Raw genomic sequence first — 19,867 nt, forward strand, 5'->3', positions numbered from 1 at the left:
GATCGCATTGTCCAGAATATGGACCGCTGGGAGAGACAGGGAGTTTCTCCAGCGCCTCCACCACCACAACTGGGATTTCCCTTGAACGTTTTTCCCCCTCCTGAACCTAATAAGATCCATTTATCCCTACCCACGGGATACAACGGAGATACTGCCGGCTGCCAGGGTTTTCTTCTTAAACTGAACTTGTATCTGGCCACGGTCTCCCCAGTACCATCGGACCGTGAGAAGAGTTGCGCCCTTGTCTCATGCCTCACCGGGAAAGCCCTGGAGTGGGCCAGCACTGTGTGTAGAGAGGAGGATACGGCGTTGGACCATTTTGAGGAGTTCACCCGCCATTTCAGGACAGTATTCGACCATCCACCCGAAGGCAGAGCGGCGGGTGAGCGCCTCTATCATCTGAGGCAGGAGACGAGGAGTGCACAGGAGTTTGCTCTGGAGTTTAGGACCCTGGCTGCCAGCGCTGGATGGAGCGACAGGGCCCTGATCGACCATTACCGTTGTAGTCTACGCGAGGACGTCCATCGGGAGCTGGCCTGGACATGTCCATCAGGCTAGACAACATGCTGGCTAAATAAATAAAAATAAATACAATCACAGTGAAATATAGTTACCCGCTACCTCTAAATACGGTTGAGTCAATGCACGCTTCTTCAAAAAATTGGAAATCAGGAGCGCTTACAACCTGGTGCATATCCGGGAGGGGGACGAGTGGAAGACGGCATTTAGTACCACCTCAGGGCACTATGAGTACCTCGTCATGCTGTACGGGTTGATGAATGCTCCATCAGTCCTTTGTAGACGAGATTTTCCGGGATCTGCACTGGCAGGGTGTAGTGGTTTTTATCGACAACATTCTGATATACTCCGCTACACGCGCCGAGCATGTGTCCCTGGTGCGCAGGGTGCTTGGTCGACTGTTGGAGCATAACCTATACGTCAAGGCTGAGAAATGCCTGTTCTTCCAACAGTCCATCTCCTTCTTAGAGTACCGCATTTCCACTTCAGGGGTGGAGATGGAGAGTGACCGCATTACAGTCGTACGTAATTGGCCAACTCCCACCACGGTAAAGGAGGTGCAGTGGTTTCTAGGGTTGGCCAACTACTACCGGGGGTTTATCTGGGGCTTTGGTCAGGTAGCGGCTCCCATTACCTCACTGCTGAAGGGGTGTACGGTACGTTTGCAGTGGTCAGCTGAGGCGGACAGGGCTTTTGGTCAGCTGAGGGCTCTATTTACCTCGGCACCCGTGCTGGCTCATCCGGATCCCTCTTTGGCGTTCATAGTGGAGGTAGACGCGTCCGAGGCTGGAATAGGAGCCGTGCTCTCTCAATGCTCAGGTACGCCACCAAAACACCGCCCCTGTGCCTTCTTTTCGAAGAAGCTCAGCCCGGTGGAGCGAAACTATGACATGGGGGACCGGGAGTTGTTGGCTGTCGTCAAGGCTTTGAAGGCGTGGAGACATTGGCTTGATGGGGGCTAAACACCCTTTCCTCATCTGGAAGAACCACCGCAATCTGGAGTACATCCAGGTGGCGAGGAGACTGAACACTCGCCAGGCAAGGTGGGCCATGTTCTTTACCCGTTTTGTTTTCACCCTGTCCTACAGACCAGGTTCCCAGAACGCGAAGGCAGCCGCACTGTCCGGATGTATGACACAGAGGATTAGTCCATTGATCCCACTCCCATACTCCCGGCCTCTTGCCTGGTGGCACCGGTAGTGTGGGAGCTGAACGCGGACATCGAGAGGGCGTTACGTACAAAGACCACTCCCCCCAGTGTCCAGCTGGGTGTCTATACGTTACGTTGGCTGTACGCGACCATTTGATCTATTGGGCCCACACGTCACCCTCCTCTGGTCAACCGGGCATCGGTTGGACAGTGCGCTGTCTTAGTGGGAAGTACTGGTGGTCCACCTTGGATAAGAACGTGAGGGTTTCTGTTTCCTCCTGCTCGGTGTGCGCCCAGTGCAAGGCCCCTAGGCACCTGCCCAGAGGAAAGTTACAACCCTTACCTGTTCCACAACGGCCGTGGTCGCACCTGTTGGTGGACTTCCTGATGGATCTGCCTCCCTCACAGGGTAACACCACGATCCTGGTCGTTGTGGATCGGTTTTCTAAGTCCTGCCGTCTCCTCCCTTTGCCCGGTCTCCCTACGGCCCTACAGACTGCGGATAACCTGTTCACACACGTCTTCCGGCACTACGGGGTGCCTGAGGACATACTATCTGATCAAGGTCCCCAGTTCACGTCACCCCGAGAGTAACGGGCAGTAAACCAGGATGTGGGTAGGTTTCTGCAGTCTTATTGCCAGGACCGGCTGGGGGAGTGGGCGGCGTTCATACACTGGGCCCAGAACTCGCTCCTCCACTCCTCTATCAACCTCTCCCTTTCCAGTGCGTGCTGGGGTTCCAGCCGGTTCTGGCGCCGTGGCATCATAGCCAGATCGAGGCTCCTGCGGTGGACGACTGGTTTAGGCGCTCGGAGGAGATGTGGGACGCCGCTCATGTGCACCTTCAGCGGGCCGTGAGGCGTCAGAAAGCCAGCGCAGACCGCCACCGCAGTGAGGCACTGGCGCACTGCTGGAGCTGCGCGCCAAGGGGGGGGGGGCATTACTGTCACGATTTCTGCCGGAGTCGGTCCCTTTCCTTGTTCGAGCGGCGTTCGGCGTCACCGGAAAATGATCACCGATCCACTTTAAATTTTCCATTCGTTTTTTACACACCTGGTTTCAATTCCGCCATTACATGTTCATTATTTAACCCTTCGGTTTCCCCCATGTTTGTGTGCGTGTTTGTTTTATTGTAAGGCTGTATCTGACGGCTGGTTTATTGTTACCGGGTTTTGTTATTACGCCCGTTTATTTCATGGTACCGGTAAATACTTTGTCCACGCATCTCAGCTCTCCTGCGCCTGACTCCATTCACCAGTTACCCACAGCCTTGACAGGAATGAGCCATTTGGAAGCTGGGGATGATTAGGTGGCCATGATAGTATGAAGGCCAGATTGGAAATTTTACCAGGACACCCCTACTCTTATGATAAGTGCCATGGGATCTTTAGTGACCACAGAGAGGTACAACACCTGTTTAACGTCCCATCTGAAAGACAACGTCCTCTAGCAGTCTCTCCAGGCTAGGAGGGCGCGCTAGTGTAGGGAAGCCTGTAGTGCGTCTTCATCCCACAGAGATTGTAGGCTATTGTAGGCTAATAAAGAAGAAGCCTTTTGAACATAGACTTGGCACTCCGGTACCACTTGCCGTGCTGTAGACGAGAGAACAGTCTATGACTAGGGTGGCTGGAGTCTTTGACAATGTTTAGGGCCTTCCTCTGACACTGCCTGCTATAGAGATCCTGGATGACAGGAACTTGGCCCCAGTGATGTACTACCCTCTGTAGTGGCTTGAGGTCGTAGGCCGAGCAGTTCCCATACCAGGCAGTGATGCAAACAGTCAGGTTGCTCTCGATGGTGCAGCTGTATACATTTTTTGAGGATCTGAGGGGGAATAGGCTTTGTCGTGCCCTCTTCACGACCGTCTTGGTGTGTTTGGACCATGATAGTTTGTTGGTGATGTGGACACCAACGAACTTGAAGCTCTCAACCTGCTCCACTACAGCCCATTTGATGAAAATGAGGGGGTGCTCAGTCCTCCTTTTCCTGTAGTCCACAATCATCTCATGGATGCTAAGGGAAGCCAAACTTCCTGCCAAAAATGTACCCTCACCACCCCTAAAAAAACATCCATCTGTATTTCATAAATGTCCTACAATTCGCAAGAGGCTGACTGTATCTCACTGGAGAAAGCATCTGAGCGACCTAAACAGTGGCCCTCTGTCTCAGCATGTGAAGCGAATCTATCTGATGCAGTCTGGTCAGAAAGAGTATGACATTGTTGCCGCACATAGCATTGAGTGCAAGGAAAGCCAGCGAGCAATTGGCCTCCCTTGATAAAAAATAAATAAAAGGCGCTAAACTGAGTCAGCTCAGCTGTGAATAGTCCTGGCATACCAACAAAAAAAAAGTGTAAAGGGAATATCGTTGTGTTGTTGTTGTCAGGTGGGTAGCTAGCTAATAGCGTCCCTTTCCTAAATTAGCCATGCATGGAAATAGGGATTTGGAATTGTGGTTTTACCTAATTCTCAGTATTGGCCAATGATTATAACTGCAATTCTGACCCAGTCATAAATTCATACATTGTGCCCCCTAGCCTGAGAGGATGGAGCATTCGGAAAGTATTCAGACATCTGGTCTTTTTCCTAATTTGATAAAAGAAATGTTTTCCTCATCACTCTACACACAATACACCATAATGACAAAGTGAAAACAAGTTTTTAGACATTTTTGAAAATGTATTACGAATAAAAACAGAAATAACCTTATTTACATATGTATTCAGACCCTTTGCTATGAGACTCGAAATTGAGTTCAGGTGTATCCTGTTTCCATTGATTATCCTTAAGATGTTTCTAGAACTTGAATGGAGTCCACCTGTGGTAAATTCAATTGATTGGACATGATTTGGAAAGGCACACATCTGTCTATATAAGGTCCCACGGTTAGTGCATGTCAGAGCAAAAACCAAGCCATGAGGTCAAAGGAATTGTCCTTAGAAGTCTGTGACAGGTTTGTGTAGAGGCACAGACATCTGGAAGGGTACCAAAACATGTCTGCAGCATTGAAAGTCCCCAAGAACACAGTGGCCTCCATCAAGCTGGCCGCCCAGCCAAACTGAGCAATTGGGGGAGAACGGCCTTGGTCAGGAAGGTGACCAAGAACCCAATGTTCAATTTGACAGAGCTCAAGAGTTTCTATGTGGAGATGGGAGAAACTTCCAGAAGGACCACAATCTCTGCCCACTCCGCCAATCAGGCCTTTATGGTAGAGTGGCCAGATGGAAACCACTCCTCAGTAAAAGGAGTTCTTACTGGTTGGTAGGTGATCAAATACTTATGTCATGCAATAAAATGCAAATTAATTACTTAAAAATCATACAATGTGATTTTCTAGATTTTTGTTTTAGATTCCGTCTCTCACAGTTGAAGTGTACCTATGATAAAAATTACAGACCTCTACATGCTTTGTAAGTAGGAAAACCTGGAAAATCGGCAGTGTATTAAATACTTGTTCTCCCCACTGTATGCCTTGACACGTGACATATATATATATATATATATATATATATATATATATATATATATATATATATATATATATATATACATATTCATGGTGTCAAGGCATATGAACTAACAGGTTAAAGAGCAAGCAACACAATTATCACAACACATAGGATGTCATATGGCATTTGTTCTGTATTGGCTTCCCCGTTGATTTTACACACACACAGCTACTGTATTTTAAATACTTTATCGTAGGGACATGAAGGCTATGCCTACATTCAAAGGAAGATTGTGACTGTTTCTTCTACATGACAGGAATCTGATATCTGGTCAAGTCTGTAGGGTCAACACACGTAACGTGTTCATAAGGTAGGCCTAATCGACTGGTAAACATGCAGAGAAAATGTTTGTTTTGTTCTGCTACTTAAAGACAGGGAGAGATGGCTTAAAGGTCCAATGCAGCTGTTTTTATCTCATTATCAAATCATTTCTGGATAACATTTCATTTCCTAAATTGTATTGTTTTAAATTAAAACATTACAAAATAAACTGAAATAGCTGCTTAGCAAAGAGCAATTTCTCAAACAATAATTTTGCTACTGTAGGACTGTCTGGGAGTGGTTTGGGTGGGGAGGGGGAAAATAAAGATTTTATTTTATTGGCAAAGAGATTTGAAACTCTTTTTCTTATTGGTCTATTAACAAATTTACCGCATGTTGATGTCACCACAGAAGGCCAAAACTCCCTCCCAACAAAGAGTCTGAAATGATTTCAGTTGGTCTTTTCAAACAGCTCTTACACTAGGAGGGCATTATAATCATTTTCACAATATTATTACAAACTCAATGTGTGGAAATATGTATAAAACATAGGAACTGGGCACTGGGCCTTTAATGCAGAGAGATAATAGGTGTTTAGTCCCTCTGTATCACCCTGCCTTTTCCACAGCTAATCTAATCAACTCATTCATTGCTGATGACCTTTCCAATATCAACAGTGGACTCTGCAATAAAGAGCCCATTCTTGAAAAATCTAATTTAGAGAACATCATTACCAATTTGAAAAAAATTGATGAAAACAGATAACCTAGTGCCTATTTATAACGTGTCATATACCTTGATCAATATCGATATCTAAGTACACATAGCTTTATGAGTAGCCTACATAGCCTAATTTAACCTCCCCACTGGGCATACAACGAATGGTTGAATCAACGTTGTTTCCATGTCACATCAATGATGTTGAATCAACTTGGAAAAGAAGTTGAATTGACTTCCCTACCCAGTGGGCTATGGCTTGATTATTTCTCAAAACTGTAGGCCTATACGAAATATAGAAGAAAACTGGCAGTTAGTTTGTAGGCTATATGTATAATATTTAAAGCAATTAATATGCTAATCTCCTCCAGACATAGCTCAAAAAGTATTGGAACAGAGATATTTTTCTTGTCATTTTGGCTCTGTAGTCCAATACTTTGGATTTTAAATGATACAATGACTATGAGGTTAAAGTGCAGACTGTTTGCCTTCATTTGAGGGTATTTTCATCCATATCGGGTGAACTGTTGAGAAATTACAGCACAATTTGTTAGATGCATTTGTGTTTGTTTTGCTTGCATTTCAGATTATTTTGTGTCCATTAGAAATTAATGGTAAATAATGTATTGTGTCATTTTAGTCACTTTTATTGTAAATAAGAATAGAATATGTTTCTAAACACTTCTAAATGAATGTGGATGCTACCATGATTAAGGATCATCCTGAATGAATCGTGAATTATGATGATCCTATGTCTAAAGGAGATCTTTTTTTTTAAATGGTAGAGTACAGAGAAAAATAAATAAATAAATGTCACTGTCCAAATACTTTTGTAGCTCACTGTAGACCTCGCCTTGATTTGAAAAATTGCTTTTCACTGCAACTGGGCAACATGCATGAATTAAAAGGTAGACCACTTATTTAGTGTAAATCCGATATTGTTGGAGGCAATTCTGGCTACATGTTCTGGCAAAACTTTTTTTTCGTTTAAGATTCTCTAGGCCACTATCCCATCACACCTTTCATTTCCCCAAACATATCCCGTTCATTTGAACTGTGTAAAGCTATGACTTCGTTGATATCGTGGAACTTTTGATAAGGGTATGTTTTCATTTTATTTGGCTCTTGGTTAAATTTAAGAACGACAATTTGTCGCCTTAATTCCAGTCCATTTATTAATACGTGTAGTTGATATATTAAACGCGCAACGTTAGTGGATTCCAGGCAAATTGCATCGGGTTATATAACCCTTTCGATGAGTAATGCATTCACTTCTCAAACGTCATTCACGTAGGTTATTTGTAGTTTACAAAACGAGCGTCCCCACCAGTGAACTGTGAAGTGTTTCGTACCAGCGGGACAGTGTGAATTTAGGAACTGCAACGGGGAGGGACAGATGTAAGGTTGCAGTCCAGTCTGCATTATGTTCATCTGTTCATAACTGTTCCACTGCTACATTCATACGCTGCTGAGGCAGGTGGTCTTTTCGGATAGTGCTGTGCGTGGTCTCCACAAGCGGACCTGTGGAACATTAGCATCGGAGCAACTGAAGCCCACTGAACTGATTACCGTCCATTCAAGTCAGGTGAGAGCTCATCTGTAATGTTAGGCAGACTTTTACATTCACGTCCGATATGTATTTACTGTCTTTGTTAGTTGGATAACTTTCCATTGCACATAGATCAAATTAATTTGTATGACAAGCGCACTTGTCTGTTTCAATTCTGAAAAGGGATACGTGTCTCCCGAATCACCTAGGCTACTTGATTTTGTTAAATTGCTCGTTTGACCATAAACCATCTTGTCTAATATTAGCTGTCTCGTTTGAATAACTAAAGCAGGCGGCAGGTAGCCTAGCCGTTATGCGGTTGGCCCAGGAACAGAAAGGTGGCTGGTTCGTTATTCCCGAGGCGATGTGCGCTTAAGCAAGGCACTTAACACTCATTTGCTCAATGGGCGCTGTGCTACTATGGCTGAACCAGTCAAACAACTGCACCTATGTGACAATAAAACATATGTTTTTCCAATTATATTTTGTTGATAACACTTCAGAGAATATGATATGATTTGAAAGAATATCTGAATAAATAAGATGTATTTTATCCATCTAAAACATGCATAGCCTAATCTTCTTAGATCTTTTCTGTTTGCTGAAATGTAATTAATTGTATTTCGCCTACAGAACAAGTAGGCTATACTAAGTTTGCAATGTTTCAGCCTCAGGGTACTTATTTCTGTCCATTGATACAAACTATAAAACTTGAATATTATAGTCTAGATAAGCATAGTTAATTTTGAATGATTGCGCATCATTCTCAATATTAAATTATAACGTTACCCAATTGTCCTTGTCATTGTGTTATAATGGATGGTGTTTAAAAACATGAATTTGTATCTACAACGTACATTGTGTAATTAGTTAATACATTCCCTTACTGCATGATGTTTCCATATGGCCCATACTATCACATCGTTGCTACTCCTTCCTACACCATTCATGATTATGATAAAAACGTGTACATTTCTCCTTAAATGAAAGATTGGCAATCGTTACAAGGGTTAGTTAAGAATGGTTAGTCTTCATTTTAAGCAAGTTTTCATAAATCAATTTCATAATAAAGTGAGAAAAAAATTATAATGAGACCATATGGCAACGCTGTGTGATAATGGTAGTAAACCTCCGAAATCAGTACAGTGCCTTCAGAAAGTATTCACACCTCTTGACTTTTTCCACATTTTGTTGTGTTACAGCCTGAATTAAAAATGTAATAAATGTAGATGTTTTTATCACTGGCCTACAATATCCCATAATGTCAAAGTGGAATGGTCTTTTTTTTTTAAATTATACATATATTGAGTCAATGTATTCAACCCCTTTGTTATGGCAAGCCTAAATATGTTCAGGAGTAAAAATGTGCTTAACAAGTCACATGAAGTCACATGGACTCACTTTGCATGCAATAACAGTGTTAACATTATTTTTGAATGACTACCTCATCTCTGTACCCAACACATACAATTACTTGCAAGGTCCCTCAGTCGAGCAGTGAATTTCATTGAATTTTATTGATTTTTACATCCCTTTTTGAGCATGCTGAAATTATTCATTACACTTTGTATGGTGTATCAATACACTCAGTCACTACAAAGATATAGGTGTCGTTCCTAACTCAGTTTTCAGAGAAAGGAAACTGCTCAGGGATTTCACCATGAGGCCAATGGTGACTTTAAAACAGTAACAGAGTTTAATGGCTGTGATAGGAGAAAACTGAGGACGGATCAACAACATTGTAGTTACTCCACAATACTGACCTAATTGACAGAGTGAAAAGTAGTAAGCCTTTACAGAATAGAAATATTCCAAAACAAGCATCCTGTTTGCGACAAGGCACTAAATTATTACTGCAAAGCAATTCACTTTTTGTACTGAATACAAAGTGTTATGTTTGGGGGGAATCCAATACAACACATTACTGAGTACCAGTTTCCATATTTGCAAGCATAGGGGTGGCTACATCATGTTATCGGTATGCTTGTAATCATTAAGGACTGGGAGATGAATTCACCTTTCAGCATGGCAATAACCTAAATCACAAGGCCAGATTTTATTTTATTTTTATTTCACCTTTATTTAACCAGGTAGGCTAGTTGAGAACAAGTTCTCATTTGCAACTGCGACCTAGCCAAGATAAAGCATAGCAATTCAACACATACAACAACACAGAGTTACACATGGAATAAACAAAACATACAGTCAATAATACAGTAGAACAAAAGAAAACAAAAAGTCTATATACAGTGAGTGCAAACATCTACACTGGAGTTGCTTACCAAGAAGACAATGAATGTACCTGAGTGGCCGAGTTACAGTTTTGATTTAAATAGACTTGAAATCTATGGCAAGACCTGAAAATGGTTGTCTAGCAATGATCAACAACCAATTTGACAGAGCTTGTGGAGTTATGGGAAAATGTTGCACAATCTCGGTGTGGAAAGCTCTTAGAGACTTACCCCAAAATATTAATTTACATTTTAGCAGACACTCTTATCCAGAGTGACTTACACTAGTGAGTGCATACATTTTCAGACTGGTCCCACATGTGAATCAAACCCACAACCCTGGTGTTGCAAGCACCATGCTCTACCAACTGACCTACATGGGACCTCACAGCTGTAATCACTGTCAAAGGTGCTTCAACAAAGTATTGACTCGGGTGTGAATACTTATGTAAATGAGATATTTCTGAATTTGAAAACCATTTTTAAAAACCTGTTTTTGCTTTGTCATTATGGGGGACTGTGTGTACATTAATGAGGATAAACATGTATTTAATCAATTTTACAATAAGTCTAATGTAGTAAAATGTGGGAAAAGTCAAGGGGTCTGAATACTTTTAGAATTTTGAAGAATACCAATTATAAATACCTTAAGAGCTTAGTTCAACTATAACCCATCATAACCTAAAATATAAGGTTGTTTTAATTCATAGTTTGTTAATAACCATGTATAGCTTAAATATTGCCCTTCCTTCTTGCCACACGCAGATAATACTGTTGCGCCATCTATAAATATGAGAGTGGTTATATTTCTCAAGCCCCATCCCTCAGCTTTATGGCAAACCCAGTGGTGAGGCTGCCATTTTGTTGTTTTTCAAATACATTTTGAAATTAATCTTATGATGGATATTTTCATAACAATACATCCCTTCGAAATGATCAAACAAGTCTGGCTTTGATATGTGACACCCTTTCATTCAATCAAATGAGCAATGTCCCTTTAAGCATGAAAAATAATATGCATATCTCCTTTTCTTGCAGGAAATGGAGGACAATCAATAAATGTACATTAACTTGTCATCGGACCAACCAGGAATGACCTGTCTTTTACCATTGTAAAAGCTTCTTCTTGACAGCTTCTTCTACACAGCCATAATTCAGAATTCTCTCAACTGTTCTTTTGGGTGGGTTTTCTCCAGGCCACATCCAAAATGTCTGAGGCTGACTTCCAGAGACTTGAGATGTTTTTCCAGATCCTGCACAAGGACCCGTCCTGTAACCATTCCCACCTGACCTTCCATAACACCAGCATGGTATACAATCTGGACTTCCCTGGCGATGGCTCCCACTGGCTGCGCGCCATCATCTCCGTGGTGTACTGTGCCGTGGCCACCGGCGGACTGCTGGGCAATCTTCTCGTGCTGTACCTTCTCTGCTCCACCCGGACCATCGTCAAGAGTGCCATCAACTTCTTTGTGTTCAACCTGGCCCTGGCTGACTTGCTACTCTCCCTGGCGCTGCCGTTCTGGGCAGTAGACATCACCCTGGACTACAACTGGCCTTTTGGTTTGGCCATGTGCAAGGCCGTGTCCCTCCTGACGGGCCTCAACGTCTACGCCAGTTGCTTCTTCCTGATGGCCATGAGCTTGACCCGCTACTGTTCAGTGGCTACTGCACTCAAGCCCGCTGCACCACTCGGTCACAAGCTTTGTGATTCCCGGGTAACTACCGCACTTATATGGGCCGGGGCACTGGTGGCTGCTGCACCGCGTGCCGTGTTCGCCGATCTCAACAGAGTGGGCATGGCCAATGACACTGCATGTCTGCTCCGCTTCCCTAAAGGTACGAATTGGCTGGCTGTCAACCAACTCCTGAGGCTTCTGTTTGGCTTCCTGTTGCCCTACTTCATCATGATCCTCTCCTACCTGCTCCTGCTGCGCTTCCTCTGCCGGCACAAGCTGAACGGTGTCAACCCACAGCGACAGGCTCATGTCTCCAAGTCTGTGGCAGTTGTGGTGCTCTCCTTCTGCACCTGCTGGTTCCCGTATAACGTGCTAACTCTCTGGAGTGCGCTGATCCAACTGGATCTAACAGAAATCAGTCCCTCCTACTACTTTGTCCAGACCTACCTCTTCCCCTTGGCCAACTGTCTGGCCTTCACCAGTTGCTGCCTCAACCCTGTCATCTACTGCCTCATTCGCAGGGAGTACCGCAAGGCCCTGCGCACCCTGGTCTTGAAGTCAAGTCTCGCAATCGCTTCCAAAGCCTGCCTCTCGGCAGTCAACTCCAATGAGGGCCAGAACCGCGATGGACAGCTGGGCATCCCGCTCAACAATATTGAAAGCCACACGGCCCAGTCTTACACCAAGAGGTCAGCACTGCCCTCTACCACTCTATCGCTGGGTCCCAGTCCCAAGGGCCTCTGTCCGCTCAATGACCTCACCTGAGGAGGATATCGCTGAACCTCAGACATAGATTAATTAAAGCTTCAATTCAATTGTGTTGGTGTTTTCGCATGGGTATGACAAAGCTTTTTTTCCTTTACCAAAAACAAAGTTGTATCTATATTATGAGACAAATGCCTTGTTGCCTTTTGCATGAACACGACAAGGGTGTGAATTTTTGTGAACATCATCAGGACATTCCTTCTTATTGGCATTCAAATTATGCATTGTGTTGTTTTCTATAGTTTGTGGGATCATTTCTTAAATTAAACTTAATTATTGCAAGGGAAAGCAAATCAAATTTCAAATCAAATTAGGAAACAAGTTAACAACATGTTATTGCATCTTATTTTGAGATGGAGTGTAAAATTAATTATTGAGACAAAATATTTAGGTATTCAGCCCCCAATAAACTGAAACAACACTATATATATATATATAAAAGTATGTGGACACCCCTTCAAATTAGTGGACACCTGTTACGGTGTGGCTGATAAAAATCGAGCACCCAGCCATGCAATCTCCATAGACAAACATTGGCTGTGGGATGGCCTTACTGAAGAGCTCAGTGACTTTTAACGTGGCACTGTCATAGGATGCCACCTTTCCAACAAGTCAGATCGTCAAATTTCTGCCCTGCTAGAACTGCCCCGGTCAACTGTAAGTGATATTATTGTGAAGTGCAAACGTCTAGGAGCAACACCGGCTCAGCCGCAAAGTGCTTGGCCACACAAGCTCACAGAATGGGACAGCCGAGTGCTGAGGTGCCTAGCGTGTACAAATTGTCTAACCTCAGTTGCAACACTCACTACAGAGTTCCAAACTGCCTCTGGAAGCAACATCAGTACAATAACTGTTCGCCATGAGCTTCATGAAATGGGTTTCCATGGCCGAGCAGCCGCACCAAAGCCTAAGATCACGCAATGCCAAGCGTCCGCACCATTCGACTCTGGAGCAGTGGAAATGCTTTCACTAGCTATGGATCAACCTTGACCATCTGGCAATCCGACCGATGAATCTGGGTTTGGTGGATGCCAGGAGAACGCTACCTGACCGAATGCTTAGTGCCAACTGTAAAGTTTGGTGGAGGAGGAATAATAGTCTCTGGCTGTTTTTCATGGTTCGGGCTAGGCCCCTTACTTCCAGTGAAGGGAAATCTTAACACTACAGCATACACTGATAACTTTGTGGCACCAGTTCGGGGGAAGGCCCTTTCCTGTTCCATTATGAAAAAGCCCCTGTGCACAAAGCGAGGTCCATACAGAAGTGGTTTGTTGAAATTGATGTGGAAGAACTTGACTGGCTTGCCCTGACCTCAAACCCATCGAGGATCTTTGGGATGAATTGGAACACTGACTATGAGCCGGGCCTAATCGCCCAACATCAGTGCTCGACCTCACTAATACTCTTGTGACTGAATGGAAACAAGTCCCCTCAGCAATGTTTCAACATCTTGTGGAAAGCCTTCCTAGAAGAGTGGAGGCTTTTATAGCAGCAAAGTGGGCACCAACTTCATATTAATTCCCATGATTTTGGAATGAGATGTTCGATGAGCAGGTGTCCTCATACAATTTTTTGTATGATATTTATTGCAAATGACCCATGTCTCTCAGCCCAAGAGGTGCAAGCTATTTGTCCTGTTAGAGGAGCATGGTCAGGCACTCGAGGGGTTGGCAGTTAAAACCCAGTGTGGGCCACTTCCTTTAATGCTGTATATTGATATTGTTGGGGCACCATTTTTTATTGCATTTTTAAGACTTCTTTGCTAGATCTATATGACTGGCATTTTGAGTCAACAGTTGATTGCTCCTTAGGAATAAGCAAATACTTTTTGGGGTTTAAAAAGATGGGAAAAAGGCCATAGACTACATTTACAAGAAAAGTGGGACAAGAAACACAATGTTGAAGTCAAAACCCCTGCCAACTAATTTTAACACTTATATTTTGTTTTGGAGAAATTATTTACCTTCTGTAAGTTTAAGAAACATTGCCTTGTAATTCCTTTACCAAAATCCCACATCTCTCTAAGATATTTTCTAATTTCTCTCCCTCATGAGGAGGGAGGATAATGAAAGTTCACAGAGGTAACAAGTAAAGGTAGACCTACCAATTTGTTATACTGTTTTTACTGATATCAAGTTTGTTTATGAATTATTAAGTGATTCAAATTCGTAGTTCAGTCACCAAATCAATAACAGAATTACAGAAAAATCAGTAATGGAATTACTGCAATTGAATTGCCTACAATGGGCATAGTATAGTAATCACAAACCACAGTTGGGTCACCTGCTACTGTCCACCCTTCCACTGGCATAATTTTATGTTCAGCTCATAACTGTTTTTTCTCTTTCTGTTGTCTGATGGTCAATGCAAGACTGTGAAAACAGTCTGGGCAACCCCTCCCTCTCCCTCTCTATCTCTCTTCCACTCTCTCTTTCTCTTCTATCACTTTCTACACTTAATGTCACCTCTCCCTGTCATGCCCTGATCTGTTTCAACTGTTCCTGTGATTGTCTCCACCCCCTCCAGGTGTCGCTTATTTTCCATAGTGTATTTATCCCTGTGGTTCCTGTCTCTGTGCCAGTTCATCTGGTACGTTTAGTCAAGTCAACCAGTGTGTTTTTCCCGTACTCCTTTTCTATTCTCTTTTTATAGTCCTCACGGTTCTGACCCCTGCTTGACTCTGGACTACTTTCTTGCCTGCCTGTTCATCCTGCCTGCCCTGACCTTGATTCTGCCTGCCCTTCGGTACCTATTGGACTCTGATCTGGTTTTGACCTTCTTGCCTGTCCACGACCATTCTCTTGCCTACCCCTTCGGATTAATAAACATTGTAAGACTCCAACCATCTGCCTCCTGTGTCTGCATCTGGGTCTCGCCTTGTGCTTTGATACTCTCAGCTCTTATTGACACCTACCATGACACCTACCACCTATCCTCTTTCCACTTACTGTAAGAAGCATCCTCACCCAATGAGCACCGACCGACACCGGATGTCCATGGATGTTGAAAGCGAGTTGAAATTTGATCAGTCCGCCCTGGCCGGACCAAATCTTAACCAATCATAGGCATCTATGTTTCACAAGTTTGGACATCACAGTGCAGTACAGTAGAGCATAGTAGAGCCCAGTACAGTAAATACAATTAGAGTAGAATAGAGTTTACTGCAGTACAGTACAGCACACCAGAGTAGAGTACAGTATAATGTACTGTATTGTACTGTACTCTACTATGCTCTACTGTGCTGTACTGTGATGCCCAAATTTATTTGTGAAACAGACTTCTTTGATTGTTTCCAATTTGGTCTGGTCCGGACAAACCAAATGTGGTCTTGTTTGGGGGCGGAGCTCATTACAATAATAGCCAGTGTGTAGAACAATACCCATATATGCAAAATAAGAATATGCATATTTCTACCTTTGTATACCTATTCAGGATACATCATCATGAAGATAATGATATTCATCTCCATAATTATGCATTTACAGTGCCTTGCGAAAGTATTCGGCCCCCTTGAACTTTGCGACCTTTTGCCACATTTCAGACTTCAAACATAAAGATATAAAACTGTATTTTTTTGTGAAGAATCAACAACAAGTGGGACACAATCATGAAGTGGAACGACATTTATTGGATATTTCAAACTTTTTTAACAAATCAAAAACTGAAAAATTGGGCGTGCAAAATTATTCAGCCCCTTTACTTTCAGTGCAGCAAACTCTCTCCAGAAGTTCAGTGAGGATCTCTGAATGATCCAATGTTGACCTAAATGACTAATGATGATAAATACAATCCACCTGTGTGTAATCAAGTCTCCGTATAAATGCACCTGCACTGTGATAGTCTCAGAGGTCCGTTAAAAGCGCAGAGAGCATCATGAACAACGAGGAACACACCAGGCAGGTCCGAGATACTGTTGTGAAGAAGTTTAAAGCCGGATTTGGATACAAAAAGATTTCCCAAGCTTTAAACATCCCAAGGAGCACTGTGCAAGCGATAATATTGAAATGGAAGGAGTATCAGACCACTGCAAATCTACCAAGACCTGCTGTCCCTCTAACCTTTCAGCTCATACAAGGAGAAGACTGATCAGAGATGCAGCCAAGAGGCCCAAGATCACTCTGGGTGAACTGCAGAGATCTACAGCTGAGGTGGGAGACTCTGTCCATAGGACAACAATCAGTCGTATATTGCACAAATCTGGCCTTTATGGAAGAGTGGCAAGAAGAAAGCCATTTCTTAAAGATATCCATAAAAAGTGTCGTTTAAAATTTGCCACAGGCCACCTGGGAGACACGCCAAACATGTGGAAGAAGGTGCTCTGGTCAGATGAAACCAAAATTGAACTTTTTGGCAACAATGCAAAACGTTATGTTTGGCGTAAAAGCAACACAGCTCATCAGCCTGAACACACCATCCCCACTGTCAAACATGGTGGTGGCAGCATCATGGTTTGGGCCTACTTTTCTTCAGCAGGGACAGGGAAGATGGTTAAAATTGATGGGAAGATGGATGGAGCCAAATACAGGACCATTCTGGAAGAAAACCTGATGGAGTCTGCAAAAGACCTGAGACTGGGACGGAGATTTGTCTTCCAACAAGACAATGATCCAAAACATAAAGCAAAATCTACAATGGAATGGTTCAAAAATAAACATATCCAGGTGTTAGAATGGCCAAGTCAAAGTCCAGACCTGAATCCAATCGAGAATCTGTGGAAAGAACTGAAAACTGCTGTTCACAAATGCTCTCCATCCAATCTCACTGAGCTCGAGCTGTTTTGCAAGGAGGAATGGGAAAAAAATTCAGTCTCTCGATGTGCAAAACTAATAGAGACATACCCCAAGCGACTTACAGCTGTAATCGCAGCAAAAGGTGGCGCTACAAAGTATTAACTTAAGGGGGCTGAATAATTTTGCACGCCCAATTTTTCAGTTTTTGATTTGTTAAAAAAGTTTGAAATATCCAATAAATGTCGTTCCACTTCATGATTGTGTCCCACTTATTGTTGATTCTTCACAAAAAAAGACAGTTTTATATCTTTATGTTTGAAGCCTGAAATGTGGCAAAAGGTCGCAAAGTTCAAGGGGGCCGAATACTTTCGCAAGGCACTGTATATACTGAACAAAAATATAAATGCAACATGTGGAGATGCATGTGTTGGTCCCATGTTTCATGAGTTGAAATAAGAGATAGATTAGGGCCTAATCCGCATCTTTGAATCTTAATTTGGTGCAGATATTTAACAAAGTTTCTGGAAAACGTGGTCGCATAAGTACATGTAAATGTGTTTTCGTGAAATGTTCTGTGTAAATTGTTCAAAGGAGACCTTCTGCATAGAGTTTTATGGTTTGTTCAACTTTAAAATCAATGGTTTTTGTTTGGCATATATTTTAAAGCGTAATTCCGTTACCGTGGCATTGCCCTCTAGCATTATTTCTAATCATCCTAATGTGTATGTCCTCATAATGGACAAGTGTATTAAAATTATCCTGCATCTGGTGGTCTCCACAAGAGGTAAAACTAAATAACGGGGACAAACATTGTTGGCAAGAAACTGTTTTAGTGACATATTTCAAATATACTCAAAGATGATTGAGATATGATTTACAGATTAAACTGTTGGGAACCAGTTGTACAACAGAATGTACTCAATGAACCACTTCAGATGAGCTGAATTAACCAGTGGCATGTCTCCAAGTTACAGATGCAATATATCATTATGTTGTACAAATGCCTGTGTTGTCAGTTTGCTATTCCTAATAGAAGAAATGTAACTTGTGTTTTGGTTGTGAAGGCTATGCAACCCACCGGGTGCAGACGTCAATTCAACGTCTATTCCACGTTGGTTCAATGTAATATCATTGAAATTACATTGATTCAACCAGTGTGTGACCAGTGAGCTTCAAATGACTGTTTTGCTTTAGCAAGTTTAATGTCATTGTATTGGGATATCTTCTCACATTTCAAGTAGTTGTTAATAATTGTACAACGGGTGGGTCTTATCCTGAATGCTGATTGGTTAAAACTGCATTCCAGCTGGTGTCTATTCCACAAGTTACCACCAGCTAAATCTATGACGTTAAAATGCCTATTTACTCTTTTCCACCTGACTGCGCAATCCACTGTCTCATCAGCCCAGCCAGCCAATGTATAAACTTTATCCCCACTAAACAAAGCATAGTGGGGATAGCATTTAGACAATATCTCACATTTCTTTTAAACTAACATTTAGTTTTAAACTAAATTGTAATAACCTTGCTGTCTGTCTGTTCCGTCATTTGCAAAATTGTTTCAATATTCAATATCTCCAGCTGTCCCATAGTAATGAATGTGTCGGGATGAGACAGACAGGCAGGCAACTTTTCTCAGCCAGTTAAAATCATGAATATGCATAATTTTTATGGATATATACAAAGAACTATCAATAGAAAACAGGTAAAACAAAATGAACTGTAGCTATTTTGCAGTCTTTCCAGCTTCAGTTTTAAATTGTGTTAGTGTTAGCTGTGTTGTTGGCTAGCTGTCGAACAACAGTGTCTTGATGAGAGAGCACATATTTCAAGCCAGGTGGAATTGCACATGATTAGTTCATTGTTATGGACGTACCAAATAAATGTCACTAGAAAACAGCTTAAACAAATGCAAATACAGCTACTCTGTTGTTATTCTGGCTGCACTGTTGGACGTGACTGTAAATTAGCCGCAGATGGCTAGCTAGCAAGCAAGGTATAAGAACATTGCCAGACAGAATGGCAATGGTACATTTAGAACGAATGACTGGGTCGCGTCCGTATATACAGAACAAAAAGACTGAACGAATGTGTCGCGTTTCTGGCAACCAAACCCATAGAATAGACGACCAGCCAGCTTGGCTAGCAACCCTATATATCTGTCGGGACTACATCTTGCGGAAGGATGAAATAGTATGAATAAATTCATCAAATATGTTAATCATTATTTGAATATGATGGTATCCCGTTGAATAAAAGCAATAATGCCCTCGAAGTCGATGTTTGGAGGATATATTGGCACGGTTTGCATGTCCTCGACGAACACCCAGGCGAATATATCCTCCAAATTCCGGCTTCTCGAGCATTATAACTTAAATAAAGCATAATTGATGATGGTTGTCAGTTTTTGGGTGAAACGCTATTGTTACATCTGATAAAGATTGTTACATTTTGCATATTTGTTAATTGAACGTACTGTGTGTGCTTTCTCAAGGTAGTCTTTCATCTGTAAAGATTTTTTCTGTCATTAAACATGATATTCTATTCTTTGGATTGGAACTTTTATTTAAAGTTGGCACTGATTTTACTGATGTGAAACTTAAGGTTTCTGCAAAAAAAAGATTTAGGCAGCCCAAAAATGACATCTTGTCGATATTCACATCATGCCTACAGTTGAAGACAAGTGTCTTCCCAACAAACCAAGGACATTCCCAGGACATAAGATAACATGCCCAGTATGGCAGGCACGGGAAGACCC

Source organism: Oncorhynchus mykiss, chromosome 18 (assembly GCF_013265735.2).
Source record: "Oncorhynchus mykiss isolate Arlee chromosome 18, USDA_OmykA_1.1, whole genome shotgun sequence".
In the NCBI taxonomy this organism is placed as follows: Eukaryota; Metazoa; Chordata; class Actinopteri; order Salmoniformes; family Salmonidae; genus Oncorhynchus; species Oncorhynchus mykiss.